The 15,246-nt window shown below is 38.5% G+C and overlaps 1 protein-coding gene across 8 annotated transcripts in view; it reads left to right on the forward strand.

Annotated features, from left to right (window-relative positions):
* TMEM108 (transmembrane protein 108) overlaps positions 1–15,246 on the forward strand; it is a 366,409-nt gene that overhangs the window by 212,552 nt on the left and 138,611 nt on the right. The gene's annotated exons all lie outside the window — the stretch shown is intronic.

Genomic DNA, 15,246 nt, shown 5'->3' on the forward strand with positions numbered 1-15,246 from the left:
ATTGTTAATGTCTAAGGCTGAATTTGAACTCAGCTCCTCCTGCCTCCAGAGCCAGTCCTCTATCCACTGCACCACCTAGCTTCCCTGCAAGTATTCTTAATAGAAGAAGATGCTGAGTAACTTGTGGTTAAACGATGTGCCCAAGATGACACTGCTGACCTGAGGCACACATATAAGAAAGCATTCTAAATTCCCAAGACAGTACAGGACCATATAAGCCTTTGGATTCTCTAGGATCAAAATTAGGTCTTTCAGTGCCTACTACTCTGTAAATAAAACTGTTTCATGTTTTTGAGCTTCATGAACCCAAGTGATTAGAAGAACTAGTGGCCACCCCTGGAGAAGAGTGCCAGATACTGATATCAGGTTATCTGGTTTGGGGTAATCAAATAGAGAAGGGAAAGGTCTTCAAGTTAAACATTGAACTCTTCAAGGCAGAAAGGACTCTCTTATAAAATGTTTCAGAATACTGAGCATTACAGAATACAGATACGCACAGTGTATCAGAATAATTCCAGAATACTGAAAGAGAATTTGGGGTGAGGGGGGATGGGGAATAGAATGTAGATGCTTAATGGGAACTTTTAGGACTTACTCTGATACTAGAACCCCATCATGTCTAAGCATTTTTTCATATCACCCTTTAGCATTTACATCTTTAGATAGAGCATTGAAGCATTCCATAAAGGTATTCACAAGTTGTAATTGAGTCTATCTTTAGTATCCTGCTCCTCTTTCATGACTTGAACCACAGAGTAAATAGTAAAATTCAGCTGAGCATCTGTCTATTTTGCTATATGCTACTTGCTTCTTGCTCTTGTTAATCAACCTATAAATTTATTGCATTCTTCTCTAAGGAGAATGTAAACTCCTTGAGGGCAGAACTGTTTCAGTTTTGTTTATGTCTCCTCATCACAGAGCTTAAAAATGCAAGTTAATACTAAAAAGAAAAAATGCATGTTCAATTTAGAAGCATGTAGCCATTTCTGAGACTAAGAACCACTGACTGATATGATATTTCTCAGACCTCATTTATATCATATACTTTTGCAAAACATTACTGTTTCCTTAGAGGAATGTGGTAGAGGAAGAAAAGAGATGCTTCAAATGTTTCACCCCCTCCCAGTAAGATCCAAGCTACATTAATTTGTCATTTCACATTTCCATTTTAAGACGCTGTTAATTCCAATAACTTTTGATGGAGGTTTGAAACCCAAGTGTTTTAATGAACACATAAATCAAACAGTCATAACAGCTCCCTGCAAATGTTCCTGTGCAAAGTCATCTTCAAGAATGGAGGTTCCCTGAGGCAGAACTGGAAACATTAACCCTGCCATGGAGTGTGCTTGTGCTCCAGGGTAGCCAGAAACTTACCTAGCTTGAATGAGATGTAAAGCAATCCCTGCAGCCTCATTTTGAAGGTGAGGAACTTGGCCTTGTGACTAAAATGGTTCCCACCTCACCCTTTAAATGATTGTCCACCACAGACAGCACTCCACCCTTGAACTTTGAAAGGGTAGAGTTTATCCCAGAATTTCATGTATCAAAGGCAATTCTTGTCATTCTTAACTGTAATAACAACAGCTGACAATTTGAATTTTCCAAAAATACTTTTCTTAAAAAGCTCTTTTGCTTCCAGTACATTCTGTGGAGTGTGGTATCCATCTTCATATATATTGTATCTTTCCCTCATAGCATGGAAACATCTCCATGTCAAGGACTCTGTGTTCATCTTTTTGTCCTCAACATGTCTGCAAAACCTTGCACAGAGTGGGTGCTTTAAAATGTTTGTCAGTCTGAATGGAATAGAAGGGAATGGAATTCAAGCTGCATAGTTAGCTAATATTTCCAGGATCATTTCATAGAATCACATTTCTTCAAGATAGAATGAACCATAAGAACTAGCTAAGCTAATCCTTACCTGAAGAAGAATCACCTTCTTCCCTCATTTCTAACAGATGATTATCCTGTCTTCACTTGACAGTCACTTAGGGTCAATGTCCAACCTCCCTTATGCAACCGCTTCTTCTTTGAGATAGCTACTATTAGCTAGGGTTTTTTTTCCCCCTTTCATTGGACCCAATCTGCCTTTCTGAGTTCAGAGCTCACAGCTTTGTCCCCTGAGGTTGACAACTCTAGTCCTCTTCCTTCCTGCCTAACAATCATTTAAATACTTGGAGATAGGCATGGTTTCTTATCATCTTGATCACCCTCCTCTGGAAACTCTCCATGTAGGAATATCTTTCCTAAAATTTGGCCAGAATTAAAAACAGTACCCCTGAGATGATCTGATTGGGGCAGGATAGCATGGGACCATCACTTCCCTATATCTGGACATTAGCTCATGGATTGAACACTAGAATTTTGCAGCTATAGATAGCTCTTGTGTGTTAAAATGAGAAAATGTTTTACCCATTGGTCTCAATTCCCCATAGTATTCCTGAAAATGTTTTAAAATATTCACTTATAATCTCATACTTAATGCAGTTTCCCCATACTCAGACTATCTTTGTTTCAACATACTATATCTCCCTTCTATAGAGTTATGTATTATTTAAATGCATTTATTATAGGTTGGGACATGCACACACATTGCAGATTACTTAGAATGTTGCCCTCTGGGCAAATTTTTTTATATGAACTGCATCAATCTCATGATCTTCCCTCCCCCACTCACTTTCATTCGTTGAGTATTCTGGCACCAGGAGTTACTATGGTAACATGGAAAGATTGTTCAAACAAAAAAAAAAAGAGCAAGAGCAGAAATATATTGAGCTTTTTTTCATCTTCCCTGCTCTAGGCTCTTCTGAACCTATCAAGCAAAGAGCCAGAGATTGATAATTTTCTATCATAGAAGTTTTTCTTTACATGTGTGACATCATAGGATTTAGAGCTGGATCCCGGAGTTCATCTAGTCATACCTCTTCATTTTATAGTTGAGTAAACTGAGACTCAGAGAGATTTTTTTTTTAATCCCAACTATACTGCTAAAGAAACTCAAATGGGAACCTTATATTGAAGTATTTAAGTGGGAATTTAAGTGGAAATTACTGTGCTGTAGATCAAAGGAGAGACTGATTATGAATTGGGGTTATTCCCTTTCCCATGATCTTTTGACTCGGACCCACAGGTGGGGAGGAATGGGGTGAGCATGGTCTGGAAAATAACATGGTACTGTCCAGGGTCATGAAACTGTACTTTTAAAGATCCAAGAGCAGGCATACAGAGTCAGTAGGGGGCTAGAAGCCAAAGTGGGAGAATCCTACAAGGTAATGAGCATAATTGATGACAGGTTTTTAACACAGAGTCTCAGCATGCATAGAGGAAAATGGACATTTCTCTACATGTAGCAAAATGATCAGCATAAGGAAAATATCTAAGATCTGACAGTAGAAACAGAAACAGTAGTCCAAGGTTAAAACAAGGGCCAAGATAAGACTTAGAAAGAATAGCCAAGCATTTTGTCAAACTCAGTGAATTTGAAGCACTTAATGGGCCTGAAGCCACATACCTAATGTCTTCAGTGGATCCTCCATGGGGAAGATCTGACTCATCCTTACTTCTTACTGAGAGACAACAGTTTTATATATGGTAGCATATAGTACAGCTCATAGACTACTAAGAAATATTGAAACATAAGTGAGAATGTAAGTATGTGAGAACAGTTATAATGGGAATTGGGAATGTCTCTTAAAAGGAGCAGAGAAGAAAACTATGTAAGGAATTAGAAGGAGTCATTGGAATTGCTTTGTAGGAAATGACCTGAATTTCTTTTTCCACATAAAATAGCTAACAGCAGGCTGAGCAAATGTTATAAAGATGGCACCTGCAAGTCTGCTGATGGAATGTCCCCAAGGATGAACCTTGCTAAGTTACAGAAGATTTATCCCCAGGAGATTGATTATTTGGTAATGGTGGGTTGTTTGTTTCTTTTTGGTAGGAGTCTGAAATCATCTGTTAAGATCTGATGGGATTGTGATCCACATTCCTGAAAGAATTTCCCCACAATGAGAAAACCCAGAATTTTTCAGAGTACTAAAGGAATAAATTTTATATAACCCCTATCAAGAAAATGACCCAAGCCACCAATTTAACTATATAACAGAAATACTCTTATAGCCACCAATAAAGGTGCCATTTCATATTCCAAAGTCATGTTCTCCCAGCATACAAATTTGTTTGTAACAATGGCAACTGGAAAAAATAGTAATTTAATAAATAGTAACCTAGAATCTTGAAAAATCTTAAGGTAGCTTCTCAGGGACCAAAATTATTAGCAATTTTCAAACAATGTATTTTTCATCTTAGTCTCTTCATTTATTTTAATGCATGAGGTCTTAACTTTTTTATGTCTCTTGGACCATTTTGGTAAACTGGTGAAACATGTGAACCCCTTCTCAGAATAATGGTTTTTTAGTAGGGTTTAGTTTTTTTTTGCAAGGCAATGGGGTTAAGTGGCTTGCCTAAAGCCACACAGCTAGGTAATTATTAAGTATCTGAGGCCAGATTTACACACACACACACACACACACACACACACACACACCCCTAATATATTTCTCTGACATTACCTCCTCTCCTTCTCTCAACCCTATGATTTAGCTCTCTCTTGTATACTTAACTTTCTGGGTTCATTAATTTCTCTATGGATTTGTTTTTCTTATTGTATTTGTGTGTCTGTGTGTGTGTGTGTGTGTGTATTCATCTGAAGAAAATGCTCTGTAAACTTTTCATGTCCTGCAAATTAGTTGTCACTAATGGCATCCTTCTGATGGAAGTACTGATGAACAATGAAGTGTATGTTATGCTTGGGCAATTCAACAATTAAATAATTAACCCTTGTGGATCTTTTTTTTTTTTTTGAAAAAAGAAATCCCCCATCCTTTAGAGCACTTGCAAAAGAATTAGTTAACTGACAAGGTCAGATTCACCTGTATGATATTATTTTCTTTCTACCTCTCTTGAGACCTAAGATTACTCATTTTGGAACAGCTTTCTTTTTAATCAAGAAAAATATGTTTTAATAAAATGAAGTAGCATCAATAGTAAATGCAATGAAGTGATATCAATATTAAACACACATACACCAAAATGGCAGAGCAAGCATATTCTTTTTTTAAATTTTATTTCATTTTATTTTTTTCCAATTACATGCAAAGATAGTTTTCAACATTCATCTTTTTATAAACTTTTGAGTTCCATATTTTTCTTCCTCCTTCCCTTTAAACATGATAGCAAATAATTTGATATAGGTCATACATGTTTAAAACAATCATGTTTAACATATTTTCTTATTAGTCATGATAAAGAAGAATCTGATCTAAAGAAAAAAACATAATGTAAGTTTTGAAAAGTGAAAATGGTATGCTTTGCTCTGCATTCAAACTCTATAGGGTTTTTTTCCCCTATGAATATGGATAGCAGTGTCCATAACAGGTCTCTCAGGATTGTCCTTGATCACTGAACTGTTTGGAGGATCTGAGTCCATCATAGTTGATCATCATGCAATGTTGCTGTTAATTTGTACTATGTCTCCTGGATCTGTGGAGCAGCTTTCTTGACTCTGTCATTGCCCAATGATAAAGACAGAGGGGGAAATTTATGTTGGTCAAAATGAGATATTTACAGCACATTTGTTATAGAATTAAAAGTTTTGAACTCTAAATATATCCTCCCCCAGATAGAGAATTTGATTACTGACTCAACCTAAATAAGATAAACATTTGCATTATTTCCCATTCTAGCAAGGGTTTGCCTTTAGTAATCCATACCTTTTTTACCAGGAGTATACAACTGTAGGACAATTGATAGAAATTTGTAGCTTTCAAAGTAGATTTTTCTCTGTGGGAAGCCAAGAGACATTTCTTCTCACTGTGTAGACTAAGATCTTTCACAGCATAGAGGATTTTTTGCTTTATCTTAATATCTTCAATGTCTAGAATCTAAGTGAAATGTACCTTTTGGTCCCTTCAGTCTGGGAAATTCAATTTAATTCAATAAATATGTTAAGCCCTGATATCATATAGAACACAATGACTGTGGTATTGAGGGGAGATCCAACTTTGGGTAAAGTAGGTATTCTAACCTGCCCTTTTGAAACCAACAGGCTAAGGCTGTAGCACACATGTGTAGACCTTTATTATCAAAAGAATTGAAAGAAAGGCCAAAACATAGTCCCCATCCTTACCAAGCTCACACTCTAATAGGAATTAGGTATATACAATTAGGTATATACAAGATAGATGCAGAGGAGATGAAAGTTTATCTCAATGGGAAGAGGAGGGGAGTGGAGTAAGGAGGGGACCAAGAGTTTGAGCTTTTTCTTTTTTAAGAATTAAAATACTCGAGGGGGAAGATTAAGAAAAGGGGAGCATAGAAGGCATAGGGGACAGCCTATGAAAGGAGAGGAGTACAAGAAATAGCAAGAAAATCAGGATCACTCAATCTGAAGAAACTGGGGGGTGGCGGAGAGGTGGGAAGGCCAGAAAACTCCAGCTTTAAAAACCAAAGACAGGATTTTGTATTTTATCTTGGAGAGCAATCAAGTATTTATTAAGAAATAGGGGTAGCAATGAAAATTGAGCTTTAGGAAAATCATGTTGGTCACTAAGAGAATGATGGATCATAAAGGGAAGAGATGAGAGACGGTCCCACTATTGGGATAGTGCAGGTAAGAGGTAATGAAGACCTGTACCTGCATGGGTAGGGTGTATCTGCTGGATTGGAGGGAAAGGGGCATCTAGGAGAGATGTCATGAAGGTAGAAGGAGCAGGAGAATTCTCTGAGGTCCCCTCCAACTTCATTTCTTTTTAACTCAGAATGTTTCTGCCTCAGGGTATCTCAGCAAGGTAGGAATGCATGTTTATCTCCATTTGACAGTTGCTAGCATCATAGATTTAGAGTATGAAGGAACCTTTGACTTCATTAGTTTGAATCCCCTCATTTTATGGATGAGGGAACTTTGGCCCATAAAGGTGAAGTGACTCAAATGGGTCAAATATAATATGTGATACAAGAAAGGGATGAGCAAGGTGTTGGGTGATTTTGGGGACGGAGTTAAGGGGAGGAGATAGCTCCCAACTAGATGGATTAGAAGTGGGGAAAAAAGGGAGGGAGGGTTGTATGTGGAAGACTTTTAGACATAGAGAAGGTAATGAACCCAGAAAGCTAAGGATAGAAGAGAGAGCTAAATCATAGGTTTGAGAAAAGAAGATGAGATAATGTCAGAGAAATGCACCTTGAAAAATAGGAAACACTAACCAAGAGGTCCTGGTATTATTAACCCTGATCCATTAAGCCTTTTAAAACATTTTCTTGCCAGTACCTCCTGAATGACAGGGTGAGTATGCTCCTCTTAGGTCTCCCTCCTGGAAAGCCATTACTTCCTGTGGTTCATTATTCAGCACCACTGACTTTCTTTCAGGGCTGCCTTTAATACTTGCCCTGGACTTTACTAGAGCCCCCAAAGGCAGGTCTTCCACCTCCTTTACCCCAAGGATAAAAGCCCAAAGTAACACAGGTCCAGAAAACTCACAGTTATCCTGCTGCACATGATTCTCAAAAGGATCCCCCAGTGAGACTATTCTCAATGAAGAGAAATCCATGATCTAGATCCTTCTAGATTTTCCTGGTCAATAAGATTCACAAAGGGCTCCCAAAGTTGCAGCCCTTCTCCAGGCAGCCTCTAGATCACTGAAAATGCAGAGCAAAGAATGGAGTCAGATGATGTGGATTTATAGTCTAGTACTTCTACTTGTATGATGTCTGACAAGTCATTTAACTTCCTAGGCTTCATTTCCATAGGACCATTGTAACTTTGAAATCATAATCTATAACTGTATAATCCTCTTTCTCTCTGAGGCCCAATCTATACTCTGAGCCTTATCTCTGTGACTTGCAAAGTCATCCTTCATATTTAAGAGGGCAGCTATGTGACGCAGTAGATAGAGCACTGGCCTTGGAGTCAGGACAGGAGTTCGGATCCTGCCTCAGACACTTGACACACACTAGCTGTGTGACCTTTGGGCAAGTCACTTCATCCTGATTGCTTCATATCCAGGACCATCTCCAGTCATCCTGATTCTTATCTGCCTACTGTACCCAGATGACTCCAGAGGAGAAAGTGAGACTGGTATCTTAGCACAGTAACCCCTCTCTCAAATCCAATTCTCGTGCTTGTCATGGCATCACTTTCCTAATGTCATGGTATTCTTCGAGAATGAAGGGCAAACAGCATCATTATATTTAAAATGAAGTGTTGAATGACTAAGGGATATAGTATGATTGCTATATGCTAGGAAATTTTTGGTAGCCCAGTGGAGTAAGTGATGGGGACAGAAGAGGAAGGGAATAATCATAAGATGCCAATTTGTCACCTTTCTACTCCATCTCTATCAGACATAATTCTATATCACCTTCAGGCAAGAGTCTTTCACATTAGATTTTCATTTTCAGAGCATGCTGTCTCAAGAATCTGTTCTCATCTCTCTCCATTCCTCTTTTCCACTGCCTGACTTTGAAATAGGACGTTCTGCATTAAAGTTCTGAAATTATTCCTCATGGAATGAAAACATTCTCCAGTCCATTTTTCAACTCTTGGACTTAACTGGTAGAAGAAATGGATATGATGGATTTGATACCTTCCATGAAGATGACACTAGAATGGAAAATGGCGTATAGATGAAATATTTGCATTCGTACATCACCTCCTGAAGTTTTGCAGGATTCTAGGCCTCCTTACTATGCACAAAGGACCAGTTGCCCTGTAACTAATCCCATATATATTTTCCATTGGCTTCAACAACCCTCAAGAGATCAACACAACAGAGGAAGAAGCACCAATTACCACAAAGGATGATGGAATGGAGTGGTCCAACAGGTTAGAGGACTATTGCCAACTACTTCAGAATGTGGAGATCTAGGTTCTCAGCGATGAGTATTGATTTATAATTTAAGTCAATACGGAGTTTCCTGTTATTTCAGGGGTCTGCAGAATAGGCAAGCTACATATGTTCACCATTTTCTCCATTCCAAAGCTCCAGCTCCTGTCTATATCCATGAAATGGGTAAGCAGGCATTCTTGCATATATTTTCATCAGCTGCTGCTTTTGGAAATAAGAATGGGGAGATGGAGTCTCAGAAATTATTTTTGAGGCACAATTTTACAGATAAAGATCACTTCATTCTCATTCTCTCCCTTGTAGATTGTACATCTTAGGATTTTCCTCTGGATACCTCTGTCCTCATTCATACAAAGACTATCATTCCCCATTTTCCAGGGAACTCAGAGAACCAGAGCCCTAAGATGAGAACCTAAAGCATCAGCCCAGTTAAAAATATCTAGGCTTTGAACATAGAATACCCCCAAAAAGACTTGGTCATCTGATGCTCTTGGGATGTCTCCTCAGGAATTAGGTCCCAGGAAGATAGCACTCAGATGCATGAGCCTGCATTACTATACAAGGTGATAGAATGAGAAACACAGGATCTGGGTTGCTACTTCTCCTTGTTCTGACTAGGAAGGGAATATGAATCATTCTGGGACTTGGATGAAAGAGGAGTGGGCATCATACTAAAGCTTTCTCTGTGGTTGCTTACAGACTTCCCAGGGAACCACTCTCAAGAGTTCATCCCCATCTATAACCAAAAAGCATGAGAAAGACTTTTCTTTTTGATGTTCAATTTTATAGCAACACTTGGTTGATGTTTTCCTTCCGGAAAAGAACATTTTCCTCCAGCTAGTTATTTTGTTTAGTGTCAAAGTGAGCTTATAAAGCATGTATAGGATGTCCCAAAAGCCTTAGTACAATTTTAAGCTTTAATCATTTTCATAGCCATTAAATAGCTGTACATCCAGACTCTCCTACAGAAAGACAGATTGGGATAAAGTCAGTACACAAGGATTTGGTCAGACTCAGAGAGAGGCAATGTAGTATAGAGAAGAGAAGGCTGACCTTGGAGTCTAGAAGGTCAAGTTGTATGACTTGTGTCATAAACTTCTCTGGCTTTCATTTTTCTCAACTGTAAAATGAAAGTATGGATGATCGATACAGTCCCTGGGGTCTCTTTGAGATCTAAATCTATGATCATAAGTTACAAACAATTCAGTGGAGGATATTTTTATATAAAAAATACTCGACTAATAAAATAATAGTTGTTGTTGAGTCATTGCAGTCATATCCAAATCTTCATGACTCCATTTGGAGTTTTCTTGGGCAGAAATACTGGAATGGTTTGCCATTTCCTGCTCTGGCTCATTTTACAGATGAAGAAACTGAGGCCAACAGGGCTAGTTGACTTGCTCACAGTCAAATAGTCTGATGTCAGATTTGAATTCCGGAAGAGGAATCTCCCTGCCTCTAGTCCTAGTACTCCATCAACTGTATCACCTAGTTGCCCACAATAAAATCACAGACATGAACCCAAATAAGGAAATTAGATAAATTCTAGAAATGAATTTTGCCTTTGTTACCTGGTGATAAAAAGAAAAAGTTCAATAAGCAATTTGAATAAGAGACCAAATACCTAGTGGGTATCCTGCAATAAATACCTTCTGTAGATTAAATTCAATTCCATAAGCATTTATTAAGCACCTATTATATAATGAGATACATTAGCAAAAAATCTCAATAACTGAGATACAATAGCAAAAATGAAATAATCCCAGCCTTCCAGGGGAAGGACTTGACCCACATATAAGTAAGCAAATGCAATTTAGGAAGTGATGGGACTTATAAAAATAAAAAATAAAAAGAAATTTTGAGGAGGAGAAAATAGAAATCCAAGGAGATGGCCCCTGGAAGGAAGGAAAAGCTGCCAAGAAAGGTTGAGAAGAATACTCATTGTAGTTAAACGACAACTACAGGGGCCGCTAGGTGACGCAGTGAATAGAGCACCAGCCTTGGAGTCAGGAGTACCTGGGTTCAAATCCGACCTCAGACACTTAATAATTGCCTAGCCGTGTGGCCTTGGGCAAGCCACTTAACCCCATTGCCTTGAAAAGTCTAAAAAAAAAGACAACTACTACCTAGTGGCTTCTGTACTCATTAAACAGAGTGCAAGTGTGTGGTTCTCTTAGTCCTTGGAGGTGATAAGCACCACCTGTCATTGTATGCCATATGTCATTTTTACTCCTCTCCCTTTCTTTTGCCTCAACCCCCTCTTTACAATTAAGAAAATTATAGAAATCAATTAGTTCTCAATCTCAGAACTGATATGAGTGTTATATCCTCCAAAAAAAATTAGTTGTATAAGCAAGCCAAAATTCAGTAGACAATACCTTATTTGTAAGGGTTGGGGAGACTCCATGGCTTTTAAAATCAACTCATCTTCTGGAGGAGAAAAATGAAGACTTGAAGGAACCTAAGTTTCCATTCTTCTTCAGTGGGACACACAGTTGCTATTAGTGATAAGGATAGGAAGATACCACAAGTTCACTCATCAAGGAGTGAATACTCTTATAATGGCTTCATTGGGAATAGTTCAAGTGGAAGAAGACTTCAAGGAAAATGATCCTGTTTCCTTGGTACTTTTCATCCATCTCCCAAAAAGCCAGAGCACCTAGCAAATCTCACACATTTTGTTTTTTTTTCTCCATGGTGGGAAAATGCTATTGTAACAGGTCCTATGGAAGCTCCTAACTAATAAATCAAGAGTTAGTGTTCCATGGAAATCCCCAATCAATGAATCAGAAACTATGTCTCTATGAAGCTTTTCTTCATGATTCTTTAAGTGGATGGTACTTGATATGACCCACTCTCTATGATTTTCCCAACATTCCCAAGAAAGGTAGCCCAGCTGGCAATAATGGTGCTTCCTTCTCTACCCTTCTCCTGAATAACATTGTCAGCCACCAGCCTCTTTACACCAACTCCTCTCAAAGTCAAGGATTTAGTGGAATGAAAACCCAAACTTTCAGGATGCCTGGTTGAAATCATTATTAAAAGAAGAAATCATATTTTCATCTTCAGCTAAATCCATCCTTGACAAGACATCACTTTCTCTCTAAAAGTTCTTCTTTAAAGAGCTTTATTCTTTCATGGACCCAGGAGAACCTCACTGAGTCTAGTCTGGTCACGAGGGGGCCCCTGACACTGATACATCATCGAAAAGGATATCACCAGACCTGGCTCCGTTAACATCTTCTAGCTCTAGTCCAGGCGTCGGCAATCTATGGCACGCATGCCAAAGAGGGTATACAGGCTGGTTTTTCTTTGGCATGTGAGCCAGTTGCTGCTGCCACGACCCCTTCCCTGCAACTGGAGAACCACTACCAGGGACACGCCCCCTCCCCACTGCACCTGTGGGAGTCCACACATGGTGAGAACCAGAAGGAAAGGTTAAAGGTTGTTAAAGGTTGCCACCCTGCTGTAGTGACTCTGGTGGGATAATGTGATGGTCTGGGTCTGATTCCTGTGGGTGAAATGTCCACATCAGGCCTATACCATCACTTTAATCAACCCTTTCTGAGTATCTGGAGTTGTTGGTTTTCTGCTACAGTGGATAAGGAAGGGATAGAAACTACCTACCGCCTCATCTTTCCCTAGCTCTCTTCTGGCTGCCAACAGTCTCATCTCTTGAATAAATTGGAAGCCAAAGTGAACAGATGTCAGTAAAGAAAGCAGGTGAAAAGATTGCAGCATTCATTCAAAATTCATTCATTCATTTGTCCATTCATTCATTTAACAAACATTTGTTAGCTCCCTGCTTTAATGCAGAGCACTAAACTGGGAGAAATAGCAAAGTTTAGATAAGACATGATCTGATAGTATAGTGAGAATATAAGATACAAACATTAATAATAATAATAAATATAATAATATGGGAGGTTCACTGGAGACTTCCAAAACCTTTTGAGGTCCAAGCATATAAGAATATGAAATATCAGAAACAGCATGATGTTGTCAATAGCCAGGAAGATCTGAATTTAAGTTCTACCTACGACATCTGCTGGCTAGGAATTCTGGCTAAGGCATTGACAAAGCCCTTAGACGTCTAGTTATAGATTGTGGATATGCATTGGAAAACTGTGGTTTCCTATAACAATAACATATGAGAATTACATTTCAAATAATAATAATAACTGAAATTGAGCAAATAATTTAAAAATTTTTAAGTACTGCATGCACTGAACACTATACTTCTATATTTATACGTTATATAAATGTGTTTATATGAATATATAATCTCATTTAAACAATCCTTTGCAATAGAGGATTATTACTCCCATTTTACAAATTAGAAAACTGAAGCCAAGAGAGCTGACTTGCCCATTGACTATACAAGCAGTTAGGATTTGAACTCAGATCCACTTGACTATATAGCCTTTCCTACTTACATGCACTTTAATTCCCAGTCAATACAATGAATCCCTTGAAGTGTTTGCATTATTTAAATTCTCACTTATCACAAGTTGATGTGATAAGTGTATCTAAAATATGGTCATTGTGGGCAAGTTACTTAACCTCACTGCCTTGCAAAAAATAAAATAAAATAGTCATTGGTTTCAGCAATTGGAAGATGCAATGAGAATTCAGATATCACTACTTCAGGAGATGATGGACACCTTTTCAAAGCCCTTTCACATTTTGCTATCTCTCTTTAGAAGCTCAGAATAATGCAAAAATATAATGTAAGCAGAGCAAGTATTATTCCATTTTATAGTTTTATTAGCTGAGGTCCCAGAAGGGTGACTTGATTTGCCTGAGATCAACTAGCTTGTTGGCAAGAGAAGTTGACTTGAATATCAATCTATTACTATTCTACTTTGCCATTCCAAGGAAGAAAGTTTGTGTCCCTTCTCACCCACCCTTCCCTGGCCTCTCATTTCCCCCACTAAAGGCCTAAGTTATCTCAAAGGAAGCAAGACTAGTTGAATTGGCCCAACTTTTCATTATCTGTTTTTATCAAATACTCATCACTGTGTTCTGACATTGTTTAACCTTGTTCTCAAGAACTGCAGTGGGAAAAATGAATATGCTTTATTTCAGGAGGCAATCAATCAACAAGCATTTATTAAGCACCAACTAAATGCCAGACATTGGGTAGACTAAAGCAAAGTGAGATCAGCCCCTGCCCTACCCCCTGAGAATTTACATTCTGTTGGGAGACACAACATGTTCAATGGAAGTGTCAAACACACAACTTGTGCAATCCACAGAACTCCCAAGTGTGGCCCAAACCAGACTGGCAATGTTTACAAAACAAAATAAAAATACAGTAAAACAGAGATAACATTAAATATTAAAAATTAAGGCAATATGCAGCCTGTAGGGATCCTGGTGTATGAGTAGTGGCCCCTATTTTCTATCTGAATTTGATAGACACACATGGAGGCATCTCGGAGATGCTGCACTTATATAGAGTACTGGTAGAGAGACAGGGATATAGAACAGTTCAAGGAGGTGGCCCTTTGGTTGGCCCTACCTCCCCAAGATGCTGGTCTTGGAATCAGAAATGGTAAGAAATCTGACCCCAGACACTTAGTAGCTTTGTGACCTTGGCCAAGTCCCTTAACCCTGTTTCCATTAGTTTCTTCCTCTAAAATGAACTGGAAAAGGAAATAGCACATCACTCTAGGATCTTTGCCAAAGAAACCCCAAATGTGGTCACAAAGAGCTGGGCATGACTAAAATCACTCCACAAGAACAACAAAATATACACATAAGAGTATACAAAATTTATTCAGAATAAATACAGCATCTTCCAAAAGTCTTCTTGCAGATTTTAGTTTTAAGACAATGGGGCAACTAGGTGTTGCAGTGGATAGAGCACCAGCCCTGGAGTCAGGAGGGCCTGAGTTCAAATCCAGCCTTAGATACTAAATAATTGCCTAGCTATGTGACCTTGGGCAAGTCACATAATCCTATAGCCTTAAATAAGTAAAAAAAAATTTTTTTCAAGATCTCAAACTATTAAGTAGCCCTGTATTAGATTATTTATTGAAGGTAGGGGAAGTCACCAATAGTTGTGGGGGAGAGCAAGGAGAAGAGAAAAAGCTTCTTAGAAGGTGACCCTTTAGCTGAAGAAACAAGGAATTTTGAGAGGCAGGGGCAAGGTGTGAATGCACTCCAGATATGAGGAATGAGTCTGTGTGCAAAGATATGGAAGATGGAACAGCAAAACCAGCTTGTCTAGATTGTAAAGTACACAACAAGGAGGAATATATAATAAGGTTAGAGAGGTAAATCGGAGAGAAGTTGTCGGAGGCTGTAAATGCTGAACAATTCAGATTTTATCCTCAGGATC

The sequence above is a fragment of the Macrotis lagotis genome, chromosome 7 (genome assembly GCF_037893015.1).
Source record: "Macrotis lagotis isolate mMagLag1 chromosome 7, bilby.v1.9.chrom.fasta, whole genome shotgun sequence".
Classification (NCBI taxonomy): Eukaryota; Metazoa; Chordata; class Mammalia; order Peramelemorphia; family Peramelidae; genus Macrotis; species Macrotis lagotis.